Here is a 22,172-nt window from a genome sequence, read left to right on the forward strand (position 1 = left end):
AGGTCAAATAAAATACGAATGATTAAAAATAAATACCAAGTTCAAATCAGTACCTGGCACATTGACTAGCACTGGTAGATATTCAATGTTTTGAATGCTTAATGAATCAACTGAATTACAGTTCCATTTTTGGCCACATTATAGAAACTGTATATCTCAATATTTATGTTTGTATTTTAGAAAATGTTGGCCTAATTAGAAATGTGGGTAAGTGCTGGCTGTCCTGTTGTGTGCCTGTGGTGCCAGCTATTAATACTAGGGTGGTTGATGCAATAGGACTGCATGAGCCAAGGAGTTCTAGTTTGGGCAATGTGGTGAGATGCTGTCTCTAATTTAAAAAGAAGAAGAGAAGGAGAAGGAGAAGGAGGAGAAGGAGGAGGAGGAGGAGGAGGAGAAGGAATGTGATATTTCAGCTCCGTATTTTGTTTAAATCTTACAGCCAGGCACTGTGGCTTATGCCTATAATCCTAGCACTTTGGGAGGCCAAGGCAGGCAGATCATTTGAGGTCAGGAGTTTGAGACCAGCCTGGCCAAAATGGCAAAACCCCATCTCTACTAAAAATACAGAAATTTGCTGGCATACTGTCAGGCACTTGTAATCTCAGCTATTCAGGAGGCTGAGGCAGGAGAATCTCTTAAACCCGGGAGTCAGAGGTTGCAGTGATTCAAGATCATGCCACTGCACTCCAGCTCGGGTGACAAAGCTAGATTTGATCCTAAAAAATAAAATAAAATAAAATAAAAGTATATCACAATATATGTGTTATATGAAAGAAAACAAATACAAAAATTAATTATTCCTATAGTTTATGATTAAAATATAATTATATGTCATTTCATATTTCCCATTTTGAGAGGCAGTTTTTATGCTTAATTTTACAGAAAAGGATTACACATGTTACTTCATTTGCTCAAAAAGATATGCCCAGTTATTTTAACTGGGCTTGGATTTGAATCAATATATTATTTCCACAGTACTTCTTATTCTGTATAAAAAAAGTTGTTCATATAAGAATTACAAGTGTATATCCAACCCCTTTAAGTTATAGTATGAAGAAATATATTTAAATAAAATATAGATTTAAAAATTGAGAAACCCTAGGAATTGCTAAGAATATGAACTTTTGAGTGGATTTTTAAATAATTGTGAATTTATATGAAATTCATTGTTATAATAAGCACATTTTGTTATCTGAACTTTTTAAAAAGTGCTGATTTTCCTCGGATAACTCCCCATATGCTTCTCTTTATTAAAGAGTCTCTGGGTTTATGAAAGGAGAACTATATGAACAACATGTTATTGTGACATTAAGGGTGAGAATACTCCTAAACTCATGCTGGGCTTTGGGAATACCTCAGCTGGCATGAATTAAAATCTGGTGTTATTTCCTTGATCCAGTTTTTAAACATGTAGAATTGTATATCCCCTTGTCTTTCACCTCCCGCTGGCTTCAGTCTGTATGGTCTTAGCTATACCCTCTGTCCACATTTGAATAAGCCACCCCAATCTCTGTTTTCCAATATATGGTCAATATTCACTATGGTGAGAATCATGGTAAGAATCTTGTCTTTCTTTAGGAAGAAACTGACAATCAATTATGTTAAGAAGGAAAAGGTAACTCTGTTCTGGCCTCTATATTATCCCAGCACCTGCCAGAGAGTCTGAGACTATAAATATTTGCTGAAGAATGAAGTGGATGTGGATCTTAGCTTAGAATATAAAGAATGATAGTACTAATAAAAATGAAGCATAGTGCATAGTGCAAAGTGCTGCCTCGTTAATTTGTCAAAGAAAGAAAAGAGAAATGGGTTCTAGAGATAAAGATTAAAATACTTTTATGTGGGATATATATAATTGAAAGTTGAGAATGCAGAATGAAAAAGAACTCCAATATCAACATGGTAAAGGTATATTAGACTATAAATATTAATGTTAAAAATAAATGAACATATTACTGTTCTATTGCCCTAAATCAATATCTAGTGAACTTTTTTATTTTGTATTGCTATTTTCTATTGTATTGTAGAATGAGTGTGTGTGTGTGTGTGTGTGTGTGTATGTATGTGCTCATGGTATGAAATATTATAATTTACTTTTGAAGGCTTCTTAATAAAATATTTTATGTTATACCGTAACAAAGATGTGTAAAATAAACATTAATTCTATAGATTTTTACAAAGAAATATATGCTGTAAACTTTGGCAAAGGCCATCTTATACATTGGTAGGTTGTTCTCCTATTTATCCTTCATTATTTGTTTGACAAAATTAATATATTTCTAGAAATCATAAAGACACTTTTCAACAATTAATGCATGTGAACTGTCTTTATAAAAACAGAAGTGTTCTGAAAGTGGCATTGTTATCATTATGATTAATACATTAGAAAATATATACATATGGTAATTAAGCAATACATTCTTGAACAACCAATGAGTCAAAGACAAAATAAAATGGAAATCAAAAAATATCTTGAGATAAGTCAAAATGAAAACAAAACATACTCACACTTACTTCATGTAGTAAAAGAAGTTCTAAGAGAACAGTTTAACAGCAATAAAGGCCTACACAAAGAAAAAGGAAATCTCAAACAACCTAACTTTACACCTCAATAAACTAAAAAAAGAACAAGCTAAATCCCAAATCAGTGGAAATAAGGAAAGAATGAAGATCACAGTAGAAATAAAAGAAACAGAGACTAGAAAGGTAATAGAAAAAATCAATACAACTAAGAGTCCTTTTTTTTGAAAAGATAAAAAATATTGGCTGGGTGTGGTGACCCATGCCTGTAATTTCAGCACTTCGAGAGGCCTAGGCTGGCGAATCACATGGTCAGGAGTCCCAGATCAGCCTGGCCAATATGGTGAAACCGCGTCTCTACTAAAAATACACAAATTAGCCAGTCGTGGTGGCACGTGCTTGTAGTCCCAGATGCTCGGGAGGTTGAAGCATGAGAATCGCTTGAACCTTGGAGGCAGAGGTTGCAACGAGCCAAGATTGTGCCACTGCACTCCAGCCTGGGCAAGGGAGCGAGACTACGCATCAAAATAATAATATAATAATAAATCAAAGATAAAATTGACAAATCTTTAGGGAGACTAAGAAAAATAAAAGACAAGTAAAATCAGAAATGAAGGAGGAGACATTAAAACAGGTGCCAGATAAATATAAAGGAGCATAAGAGACTACTATATACACCAATAAAATGGATAACTTAGAGGAAACATACATAGTAGACATATAAAACCTACTAAGACGGAATCAAAAAGAAGTTTAAAATATGAACAAACCAATGACAAGAAAGTAGAGTGAATTGGTAACGAAAAACTCCCATGAAAGAAAATCCCACTTTCCAGATGACTTCATTGGTGAATCTACCAAAATTTAAGCAAGAATAATGCCAATCCTTTTCAAACTGTTTCTAAAAACTAAAGAGGAGAGAAAATTTTCAAACTTATTTAGGAAATACTTCCAAACTCCAGCAGTGATTTTTCTCATTGAGTATGTTGCTACGTGTGGGTTTATCATACAGGGCTTTACTGTATTTAGGTACGTTGCTTCTTTACTTAATTTATTCAGAGTTTTTATGATGAAAATGTGTTGAAATATATCATATGCTCTTTCTGCATCCATTTAGATGATCATGATTTTTATCCTTCATTTATTAAATATTGTATAATCCATTTATTAATTTACATACACTGAGCCATCCTCATATCCCAGGAATAAATCACAACTGGATATAGTGTAGTTTCTTTACATGTGCTGTTGTATTCTATTTACTAGTATTTTGTTCAGGATTTTTGCGTCTACGTTCATCAAGGATATCTTCCTGTAATTTTCTTGTCTTTTCGTTTTCTTGTCTGGCTTTAGTATCAGGGTAAAGCTGGAGTTTGGAAGTATTCCCTAAATAAGTTTGGAGGTATTCACTCCTCCTCAATTTTGAGTGAGGGTTTCAGTTAGACAGGGGGAATAAAAAAACACAGAAAGTAGAAGGAAACATCAGAGGTTTCTGATGCTGATATATTATTTTACCTGATCTCGGGGCTGCTTACAGTGTGGTCCATTGATCAAAAATCATCAAGTTGAATACTTTTATATGTATATTATTCTGATACAGGAAGTCGAAAAGAAAAAAAGAAGTGGAGAAAATCATCATTCATTTTAAGGGTACAGTTTAGATATTAGATGTCTAATATTTGCTCTCAAATTGGGTACCACGTAATATCCATATCCTAGTCATGTTTAGCTGAAAGAAAGGCTAAAAAATGTGGTCAACTTTTTGTTAACCATGTGTTCAGTAAAAATATGATGTTCTATTATAAAAGTGCAAAAGAAAAACTGGAAATTGAGGGACAACTGGGGTTTCTGCCATCAAGAGTTGGGCCTTGTTTCCAGAAATGATGTTAAAATGACAGTTCTGTTCTAGTGACTTTCCCTAGTATTAAAATATATTATAAACCAAAGTAAAATTTAAGAAGCAATGAAGAAACAATTTTTCATGGAAAAACCTAATAAAACATTAGCAATATATTTGGATCTTAGTTAAAATAATCAAAAATGTATATTACTTTATCTGTAGATGCAGTCTTTTAAAAATTGTATCAAAATGCCTATATTTGAATTATTTTGTGTTTATATACAACTCAACTGAAAAACTATTTTATGAAGATCATTTAATGTCAATGCCATCTGTGCATAAGAGCTAACAACTCGTTTCATTGAATGATGCTTTTATATGGCTTGAGTGCCAAAATCATCATTTATACAAAAGATTTCTACATTCCGTTACTAGATAGTGGCAGCAGACTGTCAAAGAAAGTGTGTTTTTTAAAAAAATACTACTTTATAGTTTTAATTTCCTTTTTTAATTCATTATAATTTTTAATCCATGAATCTTACACCTTAGATCATCAAAATACTAATCTATTAAGTATCAGCTATAGTAGTAATCATTTTAATTGTTAATTCAGTCTTAAAAACTGAATGACAAAATGTGTTTTATTATATGACCATGCTATAGTCCAATAAAAAATTGTAGTCAATGATGAAAAAATTATTTTAAGGCCTAAAACTGGATTATCTTTATCATTTGAATGAATATAGCTATGTAGGAACCTATGTTGGTAATCATCTGGCTTTTACTCATAAATAGTAGATAACATTAAAATCTGGAATATTTCCACAATTACATCTTATAAGTTTACTTAATCAATTCACTGTTTGATCAAATAAGAAATATGAGGGAAAAACAAATAGGCCATATGTAACACAGGACAAGTGGCAAGAAAAGTGGACATTCTAGGGTACCTGACCCATATAGAGGGAACATCCATCCCACTGGCCAATAATCAATAAAACAAAATGTGAGTCTCTGGATTCTCAAAAAGATGAAAGAAAAAACAAAAATCCGACAAACAAAAAACATTTTCAGGTACTTGTGAGATATCTCTCCATTAAAAATAAAACAGAACAAAAAACCTAACAAGTCAGTTTTTAAATAGCTGCGCTAACTGTATCTAAAAGCCAGATCTCACCTATGGACCACCAGATTACAAACTTTCCATTAGAGTTTGAAATGTATCAATGTATTTCAGGTTAAAAATATTATTTCAACAAATGTGAACTACAAATTTTCATTATCATTTCTTAATTTTGTTAATGACAAGCTTTATATTTGAGGAACATTTTTAGAAAACTTTTTAAAATAGGAAAAATGAAAAAAAAACCTCTTTTATTCAACGAACGAGAGGCAAGTAAATGATGAAAATTTATAGTGAAAAATAGGGGGAAAATATAGACATCACATTGATTAATTTTTACAAAAGGTGTCATATTCATACTACAGAGCAATGGGATATTTATAAACAAACCACTGTTGTGAGTGCCCCATCCATATTCAATTAAGCTTTCTAGGTTCAAGAACATTTAAAATATCATACTTAACCTAGACATGACAAATTTAAACATAGAACCCAGTCATTTAAAACTTCTCAGTAAGTGCCTGAGTAAATATTTCTTTCCCTAGCATTATTTTTGACCTTCAGACTTGTAAGATATTTGTGTCTTTCTAGAATTCTACATATGCAAAAATATATCATTCAAAAAGTGTTCTTATTAGAAAGTCACCCTATGATCTAAATGTGCTGTGAACATTTTGAAACCTATGGCAACTTTATCCTAACTTTAAATTTCTTCTTGAGAGTCTTGGTCTAATTTTCAGGCTTGGCAGAAAAGTTTTAAATCATTATATTATCATTGAATTTATTTAGTACCATTAGCTTTTTAAAAGATTACTTACTGTGTTATTTTTATTTATGTTTTTCTTCACATATGCACAACATTGTGTCCAAAAATGTAGGAAGCAACAAATCATGGAGACAGGTGAAAGGCCAGGAACTAGAAGAGTGAAAAAAGGGGACATTAGACAGGAAATGGGTTAGGAATGGGAATCGACTACATCAAATTAGCAGCTTCAGTAAGTAAAATAACAGAGCCAGGATTAAAACAAAGAATCACAAAATAGGCTAAGTAGGCAAAACAGATATTAAAAGGAAACCCAAGAAGTTTTCTAAGGAATAAGTAAGACATATGTAATTAGTACATCAGGGCGAACAGTATGTTCATAGCAGGCACATCTTGCAGATTCTGGCAGTTATTAAAACTCAGCTAGGTAGGAGTTCCAGAATCTAGAAGGAAAATCTGCTCTTCATACATCAGAGTCTGAAGCACTGAGATTTGTCAATACATTCAAGAGCAATAATGCTAACTACTTACAATAAAAACAAAGAAAACCAATAGCTTGTTTTGAAGAGTGCTTACTGTATCATTTGACAGATAGATTTCACACATAATTTCATTTTTTATGATACTTGTGAATGGAAGACATTGTGCCTATTTGCAATTGAAGAAACTTGTGCACAGAGGTTTTAAGACGAGCACATCATGCTATTAAATGACTAAGCATCAGAGCTAAAAGCTCATTCCATGTTTAATAGGGCATTGCATTAATTTCCTCTCCCTACTAAAACAAATTGCCACAAATTAGTGGCTTCAAGCAACACAAATGTATTACCTTCCAGTTCTAGATGTTGGGAGTCTAAAACAGATGTCACTAGGCTATAATCAAACTTCAGCAAGACTACATTCATTTTTGAAAACGCTGGTGGATGATCCATTTCCTTACATTTCCCAGTTTCTAGAAGCTGCTCATATTCCTTGGCTTGTGGCCCCATTCCTCTACCTTCAAAGCCAATTACTAACTGTTTTCTACATTCTCACATTGCCATCTCTCTAGTTCTCCATAGTCACAGCTTCCTCTAGCTCTTTTAAGGACTCTTGTGATTATGTTGGGTTCACCTGGATAATCCAGGCTACTCTTCCTATTTTAACATCATCTGATCAGCAAATTTACTTCCACCTACAAACTTACTTTAGCTTTGCTATGTAATGTAGGATATTCACAGGTTCCAGGCCTTAAAGAAGGAACATCTTTGAGGGTGGGGAAGATTCTTCTACCTGCCACAGCCAGCAAAGCTTTTATTCTTAATTCTGAGCTCCAGGGTCCCACCCAGCAGCAGACTTGCACATGCCGTACAGATCATCAATGTAGTACAGGCTCTCCCCACACTCCCCCTTTCCTGACTAACTCTGAATCTCAGCACTAATTCTCAAAAGTGTCTAATACAGAAGCAAGAGCTAACGATAAGTATGAGCTCATGGTCAAGAAAAAGAAATTCCTCTTCACTGATGTAAAATAATGGATATGACATATATTATATACAGATCATGGTCAAAATAAAAATTATGTTTTCATATGCAAATATTCAACTTCTATATTTTTAGAACATTAAAAAATAATGAGAAGAAAACTGTGTGGGAACATTTTTTTTTTAATTTAAGCCTTAAATAGCTAAGAGGACATTGTGTAGAATACAAACATGTTGTAATTGCTAATCTACTCAGAGTTCTCTTTAGCAAATTCCAGCAAAAATTTTGTGAAAATGATAGTATGATTGAGAAGATATTTTAGGATAATTGAGAGAAGATAGAGAGCCTTTTAAGTATTTAGAAATTACATAATGAGGAAAATGACATTAAACTGATAAAATTATAGAATCCTGATGTTAGAGCTGGATCCAGAGATTCTTAAAACTTTTGCAATGACATTTTTTTGTTTTGTTTTGTTTTGTTTTTAGAGACAGGGTCTTGCTCTGTCAACCAGGCTGGAGTGAAATGGCATAGTTGTAGCTCACTATAACCTTCAACTCCTGGACTTAAGCCACCCTTCCAGTTAATTTTAATTTTAATTTTTTATTTTTTATAGAGTGGGTCTCCCTATATTGCCCAGGCTGGTCTTGAACTCCTGGCTTCAGGTGATAATCCTACCTTGGCCTTTCAAAGTGCTGGGATTACAGACATAAGCAACTGTGCTTGACTTGCAAATGACAAATGTAAGAATAAAGATTTCCCTTATTTCATCCAAGAATTATGCTGAATTAGGAGTTCACTGCTTTTCAGTAGTTAATAGGCCATCTAGACAGAAGGAATTTTTTTACTCTATTGACCATATATGCAATAAAGAAATTGAAACTAGATGGTGACATGGGTAGGGAGAGGAAAAGATGGTGATGAGGTGAGAGTGGGACATTGTTTGGAGATGATAGCCTAGATGTCATTCAGTGGCTAGGCAACACAGAGACACTGAGCTAGATTAGATTTTAAGCAATTTACAAAATGCAAAAATCTATAGTTCAAAAGAAATATGCTTAAAATAAAACAATGAAGAAAGCTAACTAAAAAATAAAAATAAACTTATCAAACAAATATGAACCAAAATAAAGTCAAAGTATCAATCTTGTCGCAGATGAGAAAGACTTTCAAGTGAAAAACATTATAAAAACAATAGCAATTTAATATATCATTTAAAAATCATATTTTTTCAATTGCATGTCATTTGATCCAAAGAGAAGCAATTAACAAAAGTATAGTGAGAATAACTTGTGTGGAACTTGAAATACATTTTAAAAATATATTAATGTACTTCTCTCTTTTATTAATTGCATGAAATTGCAGTCATTTAATTACATGTGTGAAGGCAGACAACCTATGATAAAGACTATGTGATTAAAAATTTACGTTATCATTAAAAGATATATTAGTAAATCAGTCTGATATTGGTATTCAATATAACGTCATCTTTAAAAAATCAATATTTACATAGGTATACACTTGCCTATGTGGTTTGCTGCACCTTTCAACCCATCACCCGCATTAATTATTTCTCCTAATGTTATCCCTCCCCTAGTACCCTAGAACTTAAAGTATAATAAAAATAAAAAAATAAAAATAAAAAAAACTGGGAGAAAACTTAGTTGAAGATGTAAAAAATGTCCAACAAAAATTAAAGATGTAAATGAATGAACATATACACCATGTAGATGAATTAAAAGACTCAATACCATCAACACACACAAATAAACAATATTTATCAATTGCCTCCCAGGTGAAAAATACCAAGGAAGATGATATTAAAATGTTGATACCTTTTAATGGTACTTTGCAATACTAAAGTAACAGCTATTTACTAAAGTGTTTTAATATGCAGTTTTAAAAATGCGTTTCTTACAAAGGCTTTGTTTGAATAGTGTGTCTCGGATGCAAATACAGATCAGTAGCTACATGAAAACCATAAAATATATTGTTGTAAATCTCCTGTGGTGAACACAATCTAAAGTAATGGTTAAGTTACTTTTGGATGGCAAAGGTGGTAGGCTACCACTACTTCAATTACGTTTTGTAAGAGAAGACTTTATCTTAGCAGATTAGAGGGTGAGATTATCCTGATGACCATGAAGAAGCAAACAGCCAGGTTGCACATGTCTATTGAGAGGGACATGTGATAGTAAATGGCTGGCAGCCCTTAGGACCTAAGTATTGCACTCAGACAACATCCAGCAACAAAATGGGGACTTAATTCTTATAACTACAAGGAGATGAATTCTGCCTAACAACGTGTGGGAGCTTAGCAGAGGACTTATGCACAGTCAAAACTCTGGTAAAACCACAAACTTGACAGACATCTTCCTGCAACCTTGTAAGACCTTTAGCTTAATAGGCTGCTTAATAGGGTGATCTGTGCTTAGACTCATCACAGAAACTTTCAGGTAGTAAATAGGTGTTTCAGTCCTCTACATGTGCAGTCATTTGTTTTGCAACAAGATAAAACTAATACAGATACCTGGGATTAAATTGTGAAGGATGAAAGCTACCCAAAGCCTAAGAAGTAATTCTCATGATTTTTGGAGGTATGTGAAACCTTAAAACATAGGTATGACTCAAGGTTCAGGATACCTTATGATACCAGCCTGAAAGTTCTGAATGTCATGGACAGAGATTGTGGTCATGACTCAGCATACCGCAACCTGTAAGTGTGATGTGAATTTGAGCACATTTATTGGGCATGTTAAAATGAATGCCTTGAGAGTAAGATTCCAAATAAATTTGATAAAAATAACTCAATTAATGATTTTCATTAAGTTTTTCACTTTGTTTCCATTATTAAAAGGTTAAGAAATTATTAAATGCTGTTACCACACAAATAACATGTACAGAGCATATAATATAAAAATTAACAGAACTAAACTCTTACCTGCTAATAGAAAATATAAAAATAGTGATGCAAATATAATGAGATTTAAGCATTACACAATCAACTCAGGAACATAAAATAGACAAAAAATGCAATTTAAATATTTGAACAACATAGTTAATAAAATGAGCATGAAGTGACAGCAGGCAATTGGCTTTACTTTCTCCTTTTTTTTAGTAGCCTTTTTAAAATTTTAATAGACTTTCTTAGAGCAGTTTTAGTTTTACAGAAAAATTGAGCAGAAAATAGAGAGAGTTCCCAAATAACCACTCTTCCCACAACTTCATGGTTTCCACTATTATTAAATATTCCATGAGTATGGTACAAATGTTACACTTGTTATCGATAATTAAATTAATCCAATATTGATACACTATTACTAAACAAAATCTATCATTACATTAAGATGTACTGTATATATTATACATTCTATTAGTTTTTGCAGTAAACTAAACATGATGTCATGTTTCTGCCATTGTAGTATCCTAAAGAATGGTTTCACTGCCCTAAAAGTTCTCTCTGTTCTACTTATTCTCCCAGAACTGTGGCCACCACCAATCTTTTCGCTGACTCCATAACTTTTCCTTTTCCAAACTGTATCATATCTATAATCATACAGCATGTAAATTTTTAAACTGTCTTCTTTCACTTAGCAATATGCATTAACCATTCCTTCTGGTCTTTTTGTAGCTTCATAGCTCTTTTTTTTTTTTTTTAAATCCCTGAATAATATTCCATTGAGTGGATGTATCAAAGTTTGTTTATCCATTCATCTACTGAATGATATTTTGTTTGCCTTTCAGTATTAGTGGTTAGAAAAAAGCTCTTACAAACATTTGCATACAGGATTTATGTGGACGTTAATTTTCAACTTATTTGGTTAAATTCCTGGGCGCAGGATTGTTGAGTTATATGGTAACACTATATTTAGTTTTATAAGAAACTCTTTCCAAGTGGCTATACTATTCTGTATTTCCACCAAAAATGAATGAGAGTTCCTCTGGCTCCACATACTATCCAGCAGTTGTTAACATTGCTGTTATTTACTTTAGCCATTCTAATAGATATAGAGTGCTTTCTCATTGTTTTTAGTTGCAATCCCATGATGACAACTCAAGTTGAGCATATTGTCATAGGTTTATTTGCCACCTGTATATCTTCGTTGGTGAGATACCTGATCAGATCATCTGCCCAATTTTTAAAAAAGTTTTTTGTTTTATTATTGTTGAATGTTAAAAATTACAGACCTGTAGCAGAGGCGCCTGACTGTTAGAAAGAAAACTAACAAACAGAAAGGAATAGCATCAACATCAACAAAAAGGACATCCACACCGAAATCTCATTCAATGGTCACCAACATCAAAGACTAAAAGTAGATAAATCCATGAAGATGAGGAAAAACCATTGTAAAAAGGCTGAAAATTTCACAAACCAGAACGCCTCTTCTCCTCCAATGGATCACAACTCCTCACCAGTAAGGGAACAAAACTGGATGGAGAATGAGTTTGATGAACTGACAGAAGTAGACTTCATAAAGTGATTAATAACAAACTCTTCTGAGCTAAAGGAGCATGTTCTAACCCAATGAAAAAAAAAATGGAGGAATTCCTAACTAGAATAATCATTTTAGAGAAGAACATAAATGACCTGATGGAGCTCAAAACCACAGCATGAGAACTTTGTGAAGCACACAGAAGTGTTAGTAGCCAAACTGAACAAGCGAAAGAAGGGATATCAGAGATTGAAGATCAACTTAATGAAATAAAGTGTGAACACAAGATGTGAGAATAAAGAATGAAAAGGAATGAACAAAGCCTCCGAGAAATATGGAACTATGTGAAAAGACAAACCTACATATGATTGGTATACCTGAAAGTGATGGGGCAAATGGAACCAAGTTGGAAAACACTCTTCAGGATATTATCCAGGAAAACTTCCCCAACCTAGCAAGACAGGCCAACATTAAAACACAGGAAACACAGAGAACATCACAAAGATATTCCTCAAGAAGCGCAACCCCAAGACATGTAATCATCAGATTCACCAACGTTGAAATGAAGGAGAAAATGTTAAGGGCAGCCAGAGAAAAAGGTTGAGTTACCCACAAAGGGAAACTCATCAGACTAACAGTGGATATCTCTGCAGAAACCCTACAAGTCAGAAGAGAGTGGGAGCCAATACACAACATTCTTAAAGAAAATAATTTTCTACCCAGAATTTCATATCCTGCCAAACCAAGTTTCATAAGCGAAGGAGAGATAAAATCCTTTACAGACAAGCAAATACTGAGAGTTTTTGTCACTACCAGGCCTGCCGTACAAGAGCTCCTGAAGGAAGCACTAACTATGGAAAGGAAAGACCAATACTAGCCACTGCAAAAACATACCAAATTGTAAAGACTATCGACACTATGAAGAAACTGCATCAAGCAACAGGCAAAATAACCAGCTAGCATCATAATGACAGGATTAAATTCACACATAACAATATTAACCTTAATATTGTTAAGGTTAATGTAAGTGGGATAAATGTCCCAATTAAAAGACACAAACTGGTAAACTGGATAGAGTCAAGACCCACCAGTGTGCTGTATTCAGGAGACCCATCTCACGTGCAAAGACACATATAGGCTCAAAATAAAGAGATGGAGGAATATTTACCAGGCAAATGGAAAGCCAAAAAAAAAAAAAAAAAAAAAAGAAAAAAAAAAAAAACCAACCAAACAACAAAAGCAGGGGTTGCAATCCTGGTCTCTGATAAAACAGACTTTAAACCAACAAAGATCAAAAGATATAATGAAGGACATTACCTAATATTAAAGGGATCAATGCAATAAATGCACTAACTATTCTAAATATGTATGCACCCAACACAGGAGCACTTAGATGCATAAAGTAAGTTCTTAGATATCTAAAAAGAGACTTAGACTCTCACACAATAATAGTGGGAGACTGTAACACCCCACTGTCAATATTAGACAGATCAACAAGACAGAACATTAACAAGGATATTCAGGATTTGAACCCACCTCTGGAGAAGCAGCCCTAATAGTCTGCAGAACTCTCCACCTCAAATCAACAGAATATACATTCTTCTCAGCACCACATCACACTTATTATAAAATTGACCACATAATTGGAAGTCAAACACTCCTCTCCTCGGCAAATGCAGAAGAATGAATATCATAACAAAACTGTCTCTCAGACACAGAGCAATCAAATTAGAACTCAGGATTAAGAAACTCATTCAAAACTACACAACTACATGGAAACTGCACAACCTGCTCCTGAATGACTACTGGGTAAATAACAAAATTAAGGCAGAAATAAATAAGTTATTTTAAACCAATGGGAACAAAGACACAACATACCAGAATGTCTGTGACATAGCAAAAACAGTGTTTGGAGGGAAATTTATACCACTGAATGCCCCCAGGAGAAAGTGGGAAAGATCCAAAACCACCCCCTAACATCACAATTAAAATAATTAGAGAAGCAAGAACAAATAAATTCAAAAGCCAGCAGTGGATAAGAAACAACTAAGATCAGAGAAGAACTGAAGGAGATAAAGATACGAAAATCCCTTCAAAAAATTCAATGAATCCAGGAGCGAGTTTTTTGAAGATTAATAAAATAGATAGATCTCTGGCCAGACTAAAAAAGGAAAGAGAGAAGAATCAAATAGACACAATAAAAATGACAAAGAGGCTATCACCACTGATCCCACAGAAATACAAACTACCATCAGAGAATAGTATACACACCTCTACACAAATAAACTAAAAAACTAGAAGAAATGGATAAATTCCTGAACACGTACACCCCCAAGACTAAACCAGGAAGAAGTCAAATCCCTGAATAGACCAATAACAAGTTCTGAAATTGAGGCAGTAATTAATACCCTACCAAACAAACAAACAAAAAAAGCCCAGGACCTGATGGATTTATAGCCAAATTCTACGAGAGGTACAAGGAGGAACTGGTACCATTACTTCTAAAACTATTCCAAACAATAGGAAAAGAGGGACTCCTCCCTAACTCATTTCATGAAGCCAGCATCATCCTGATACCAAACCTGGCAGAGACACAAAAACAACAACAACAATAACAACAACAAATTTCAGGCCAATACCCTCATGAACATTGATGCAAAAATCCTTAATAAAATACTGACAAATCGAATCCAGCAGCACATCAAAGAGCTAATCCACCATGATCAAGTCGGCTTCATCCCTGGGATTCAAGGCTGGTTCAACACATGCAAATCAATAAATGTAATCCATCGCATAAACAGAACCAATGACAAAAAAACACATGATTATCTCAATAGATGCAGAAAAGCCTTTGAAGAAATTCAAAACCCTTCATTCTAAAAACTCTTAATACAGTAGGTATTGATGGAACTTATCTCAAAATAGTAAGAGCTATTTATGACAAACCCACAGCCAATTTCATACTAATGGGCAGAAGCTGGAAGCATTCCCTTTGAAAATTGGCAGAAGACAAGGATGCTCTCTCTCACCACTCCTATTCAACATATTTTTGGAAGTTCTGAACAGGGTAATTAGGCAAGAGAAAGAAATAAAGGATATTCAAATAGGACGGGAGGAAGTCAAATTGTCTCTGTTTCCAGATGACATGATTGTATATTTAGAAAACACCATTGTCTCAGCCCAAAATCTCCTTCAGGTGGTAAGCAACTTCAACAAAGTCTCAGGATACAAAATCAACATGCAAAAATTCCTATATGCCAATAATAGATAAACAGAGAGCCACATCATGAGTGAACTCCCATTCACAATTGCTACAGAGAGAATAAAATACCTAGGAATTCAACTTACAAGGGATGTGGAGGACCTCTTCAAGGAGAACTACAAACCACTGCTCAAGGAAATAATGGAGGACACAAATGGGAGAACATTCCATGCTCATGGGTAGGAAGAACCAATATTGTGAAAATGGCCACACTGCCCAAAGTAATTTATAGATTCACTGCCATCCCCATCAAACTACCACTGACTTTCTTCACAGATTTAGAAAAATCTACTTCAAATTTCCTATGGAACGAAAAAGGAGCCTGCAAAGCCTGAAAAAGAGGCAGAGAAAAGATACAAAAAATCCTGAGCAAGAAGAACACCTAAGCAAGAAGAACAAAACTTGACGTGGCTCATGTCTGTAATCCCAGTGCTTTGGGATGCTAAGTCAGGAGGATCATTTAAAGCCAGGAGTATGATGAGATCAGCCTGGTCAACTAAGCAAGACGCTTCACATTATTTTTTTTTTAAATTAGCAAGACATAGTGGCACACACCAGTAGTCCCAGCACTTTGAGAAACTGAGATGGGAGGATAGCTTGTGGCCAGAATTTGGAGGTCATAGTAAGCTATAATCCCAGCCCTGAACTCCAGCCTGCGTGACAGAGTGAGACCCTGTCTTTAAAAAAAATTGTGAGAAAAGTGTAAAATAAAATTTAAACATTGACATTCAAAAATAATTATTTTAATATATAATATAGGGTCAATTATAAATTTTGGTATATAATATAGGGTAAAATACCATTATATATGATGCCATATAACACAGGGTCAAAGGGTCAGAAACATTTGGGTTTAGAAACAAATATGGTCAGTAGATTGATATTTTGGGTCAGCACTTTGCTTTAGCATTAGGAATTAATATTCTTTCAATCTGGTTTACATTTCCCTATTTGTCTAAAATTCTAATATTCCCTATTTTCTTACATTTGGCCATATTTCACTTATTTCATACATATCCTTATAGGCATTTGATTTCCCTAAAACATACTGTTTTTAATTATTGCTGACTATCATCTTCCCTGAATTCCTACCTCATCTTTCATGGAGGTAGAAGGTACATAATATCATGAGCTAAATAGCATTAGAGAATAATCCTTGGTTGATAATTCAGTCACTCACAAAAAATGTTTATTTTTAAATTTAAGAAGATAATGTTAGAAAAATTATACAGCAACCATGAAAACTACAGAAATATCAAAATATTAGCATTTAAAAATATGTATAAAAACCAGGCACATTAAAACTTTTGTATAGGTAATTGTAATAGTAAAGTAGAGTAGAGTTAACTTTTAATCACATGAGAATAAGATAATACACACAGTTGTGAAATTATTGGTACTTATTAAACAGGATCGGTTGACCTTCAAGATAATGAGATTCTGCGTTTCACAATTATTTATCATAACTGAATTTTAGATTCAGAGGAAGACTTTTATGATACATATTAATAATTGTACATATGGGGTACATGTGATATTTTGATATATGCATACAATATCATACAATATGGGTAATAATCAAATCAGGGTAATTGGAATATCTACCACTTCAAACATTCATCTTTTCTTTATGTTGGGAATATTCCAATTCTTTTCTCTTGGCTATCTGGAAGTACACAATACATTATTGTTAATTATTATCTTTCCACTGTACTTTTAAACACTATAGCATATTCCTCCAATCTAACTTTATTTGTATACCCATTAACTGACCTCTCTTCATCCATCTATCTCTCCTATCTTTCTCGATCTCTGGTGACCATGAATCAACTCTCTACTTCCATGAGATCCACGTTTTTGGCTCCCATATATGAGTGAGAACATGTAGTATTTGTCTTTCTGTGCCTAGCTTATTTCCCTTAACATAATGATCTCCAGTTCCAACTATATTGCTGCAAATGACTGGATTTTATTATTTTGCATGGCTTCATTGTTTATATATACCATATTTTCTTCATTCATGCAACCATTGATTGACACTTATGAGGATTCCATATATTGACAATTGTGAATGTTACTACAGTGAACATGAGAATGCAGATATCTCTTCAATATACCAATTTCTTTTCCTTTCACTCTACAACCAGCAATGGGATTACTGAATCATATGGTCATTCAATTTTTAGCTTTTTGAGAAACCTCCACACTGTTTTCCATAATGACTGTATACTATGCATTCCAACCAATAGAGTACAAGTGCTCTTTTCTCTGCCTCTTTCTCAGAGTCTGTGATTTTTTTTTTGTCTTTTTCATTGAAGGCATTTTAACTGGAGTGAGATAGCTCCTTATGGTTTTGATTTGCATTTTTCTGATGATTATTAATGTTGAGCATTCTTTCATATACCTACTGACCATTTGTATGCCTTCTTTTGAGAAATGTTTGTTTAGATTTTTGGCTCATTTGTTTGTTGTTTTGTTTTGTTTTTGGTGTTTTGTTGTTGTTGAGTTCCTTATATTCTTAATTTTTTGCAGGGCGGATAGTTTGCAAATATTTTCTCCCATTCTTTATGTTGTCCCTTCACTATCTTGAGTACCCCCTTTGCTGTGCAGATTTTTAGCTTGATGTAATCCTGTTTGTCTTTCTTGGCTTTTGCTGCCTCTGCTTCTGAAATCTTACCCAAGAAGTCTTTGCACAGACCAGTATCCTGAATTGTTACCTCAGTGATGCTGTTGTTTCTTTTAAGGTAGTTTATTAGCTTCAGGACTTAGATTTAAGTCTTTAATGCATTTTGATTGTTCTATGTGGTGAGAGCTTTATTCTTCTGGATATGGATATTCAGTTTTCCCAGCACCATTTTTGAGAAGACTGTGCTTTCCCCCAGTGTATGTCCTTGAAGGCTGGCTTCTTTTCCTCCTGTAAATTGTGTAGCATTCAAAGAAAGAAAATATATATATATATTATATATATATATAAATATATATATATAAAATATATATATATATTCATTAAAATAAGGAAATGATTAGAAATACCATTTTGTCAATAATAGTAGATAACATGGACCATGGTAAGAATTATGTGATTTTAAAAACATTGTTGTTGAAACTGCAGTAAATGACTCTAATATGCAGAATCCAAAACCACCATTGACCATTATATTGCCCTATAAAATAGGTTATAAAATTTTCCTTTTAAATTTCCTTTTATTTTCCCTCCATTTGTAAAGAGTTGCAATTTTTAAGTATAAGACATACAACTTTTATTAAATTTGATCACTAGGAATTTTTTTAAAAAAGGATATTTCTGTTACTGCTTTAAATTACTTGTTATCCCTACTAAGAATAAAAAGATAAAAATGTGTTATCAAAGAAATACAGATTGAATATTCTATATTTTAATACTTTTGTGAGTTTAATATAAAACATTACAAATTCTTTAATTCTGCTCACCTTAGAGACAAAATCTGAAAACAGTTTATGTTAATTTTAATTTAATACAGATACTAAAGTTTACTATCACCGATACAGAACACTTTTATGTACTGATAAAATTGATAGCTGGATTATATATGGTTTTTTAGTCATGTTTACTGAATTAAAATTTACATATGGCAAAATAAATCATTAATTCCATCTAGTTCTCTGGATGTTGACAAATGCTTCGTGGAAAAACAATCATGATATATGTTTCCAATACCACAAAAAGTTCCCCAATGCCCCTTTGTGTTACATCACTTCCCTGAGCCTGTGTACCAGCAGCAACTGATACATTTATTGCCTCAATAATTTTGCCTATACTAGCATGTTTTATAAATGGATTATAACAGTATGCAGTCTTTTGATTCTGGCTTCTCTCATTTAATGCATTTGAGATTCATTTCTGCCACTGAATGTATCAAAAGTTTAATCATTATTTTTATTGGTCAATAACATTCTAGTATATGTGATTATATCACGGTTCCTTCATCCATTAAAAGTTAAAGACATTTGTATATATTTATGGGGTACAATGTTTTGTTTCAGGGTTTGTATACATAGTGTAATTGTCATCCCCTTAAACATTTATCATTTATTTGTGAGGATAACACTCAAAATCTTATCTTTTAGCTATCTTGAAATTGACAGTAAATTGCTATTTTCTCTGGTCACCCTACTGTGTAATAGTATACCAGAACTTACTCTTCCTGTCTTATGTAAGCTTTTGATCCACTGATCAACTTTTTAGGTTACTCTGGTAACCAATATCTACTCTCTACTTCTCTGAAATCAACTCTTTAAGATTCCACGTGAGAACATGCAGTGTTATGTGCAATTGTTAAGTGTCAGTTATATAAACAATGTTTTTGAAAGAAAGGAACACACCTCACCAAAGATGAACGCCACTCAGCTAACCAGCCACCAATTCTTAAGAGAATTCTTACTTAATTTCCAGTCCCTCCCCCACTACCCAGAAATAACCCTCTCGGGGGAATCTCTTAGAACTACACTTCTGGAGATGATTCAAAATATCCTTACGCCTTCTCTCTGCCCTTCTAGTTGGTGACATAGAATTGGCAGACCTGGTGCTAAAGTCTCCCAGAGGCTATTTTAAAAAGAAAATACATATTTCAAAAATTTGCAATACTATAATCATAATATAATCAATGTTAATATTTTGATATGCTTCCTTTTTTCTTTATATGGCTGTAATAATTGTGAAACATCTTTATTCCAGCTTTTTTTGATATATATATATTTATATTTACTTTCTTTTATATAGCTGTAATAATAGTGAAACATTTTTATTGCAGCTTTTTTTCAGCATATATATACACACACACACATATATTTACACATTACCACAGTATTCCCATCTATCACAATTAGTCATGTCGTATTTTATTGACTGAAAGAATTTTCTTAACCATTCCTCCATTGTTGAACATTTAAGTTATTTGTATATTTTTAAATAATGAACAATATACTTTATAGTATGTAATTCTCCATATTTTGGATAAGTTACTTAGCATAGATATATAGAACTGAATTATTTGGTGCCAAAATATTCCCATAGACTTATGTTTCCAAAGTGGGTTATATGATCATTTAGATCTAGTTCTCTATTTAAAAAAAAAACAGTGCCCCTGGTCAACTGAGGTTGGATATTATTGTGAATTATACACAACTCTTGGAGATTTATCAGCACAGTAGCTAATTAAAGATGGAAGTATTTTATGAAAATATATCTATTTAATATTGTTTAAAAAATACATTTTGATTGTTTTCATTTTATATTTAAACCACTCCACATTTGCATTCAGATTTTTATGTGGATACATATTTTCATTTTTCTTGGGCAAATAGCAAGACAGAATGTTGGGTTGTATGATCAGAATAAATTAGATTTTATAAGAAACTCCCCAACTTTGGTGCCATTTTATATTTGCCTTCACACTTGCTCTGCATCTTTTTCAGCATTTAATTATCCAGGTTAAAACTGCATCAGTCCAATTTTAATATTGGTTTATAGTTCTTTAAATATCGACATATAAGTTTCTTGTTTTTCATACTTCTTCTTTCATGTCTTTAGTGGTTTTAATAGTTTTTAAACAATTCATTGTGGTCATTAATATTTCATAATATTAGACATCAGGATATTTAAAAACTCAACCTAAAATTGCCCTATTTATGTATAATGTCATTATAATGAATTTTACTTCATTTATACACATTTATTTAGCCACATAAACCTACTTAACATCTTCAACATTTGCTTCATAAGAACCAGAATTTTTTACAATGCTTGGCCCTAACAACAAGGCTCAATAAATAAAAATTTAATCCATGCAGTTGTTCAATTAAAACTACTTGTGTCTCATTCTTTACATATTGCGTTTTCTTTGTAACACACATCCAGCTCATCACCAAATCCTGTGAATTAGAACTACACAATCTGTCTCAATTCTTTGCATTTCCTTCCTTCTCTGCTGTCACCTTCATAATCCAACTTCCTCTAACTTCTCCAAAATTATTGAAAAATTTATTTCTCTTTCCCTTGCATTTTTGTTTGATTCTAACCAGTTTTTCAGACAGAATCATGAATAGCATTTCTCAAATGTTAATAGAGCATCCACTAGTTTAGAATTAATTCTAAAGTCTTTCTCTATCTACTAGTTCAACCTCAAGTTACGTATAACCTTTTTCAATCACTCAACTATGGCTCCATGGCATTGCCAGTTCCTTTAAAAGCTCAGTTTTTTCCATTGAGATTGTAGTACATGTTGTTATCCCTCATTTGAGGCTTTGGCTTCCATTTTTTATCCTGCAAACTCTTACTCTTCCATCAATAAGCAGGTGAGTTTTCACTTCCTCACCAGAAACTCAATAACCTTCATAAATAAAATTATGATGACCTCTGTATTCTAATATTGCTTTGGCATATCTTCCTCACCACAGCTTTACATACCATTTTGAGGTCCCTTTTAAAATTTGCTCCTAAAATACTTGCCTAGTAACTTGAAATATGTGTTAAAAAATGTTTTATAAGAAAATAAGATGCATCAACCACAAGAAACCTTTTAGATTAAAAAAAGAACTTATTTCCCTCTACATCTTTTACAGCACACTTAATTTATATTAATAAGAAAATTTAAATAATTTACATGCTAAAAACTTTAAAAATGGAAACACATGCACGCACACACACATATATGTATATTATATATATGTATTTCCAACCTGGGTACCAGTTTTTATCAGTCACACAAATCTACAGCACATGTTATCAG

The sequence above is a fragment of the Macaca mulatta genome, chromosome 1 (genome assembly GCF_049350105.2).
Source record: "Macaca mulatta isolate MMU2019108-1 chromosome 1, T2T-MMU8v2.0, whole genome shotgun sequence".
Lineage (NCBI taxonomy): Eukaryota > Metazoa > Chordata > Mammalia > Primates > Cercopithecidae > Macaca > Macaca mulatta.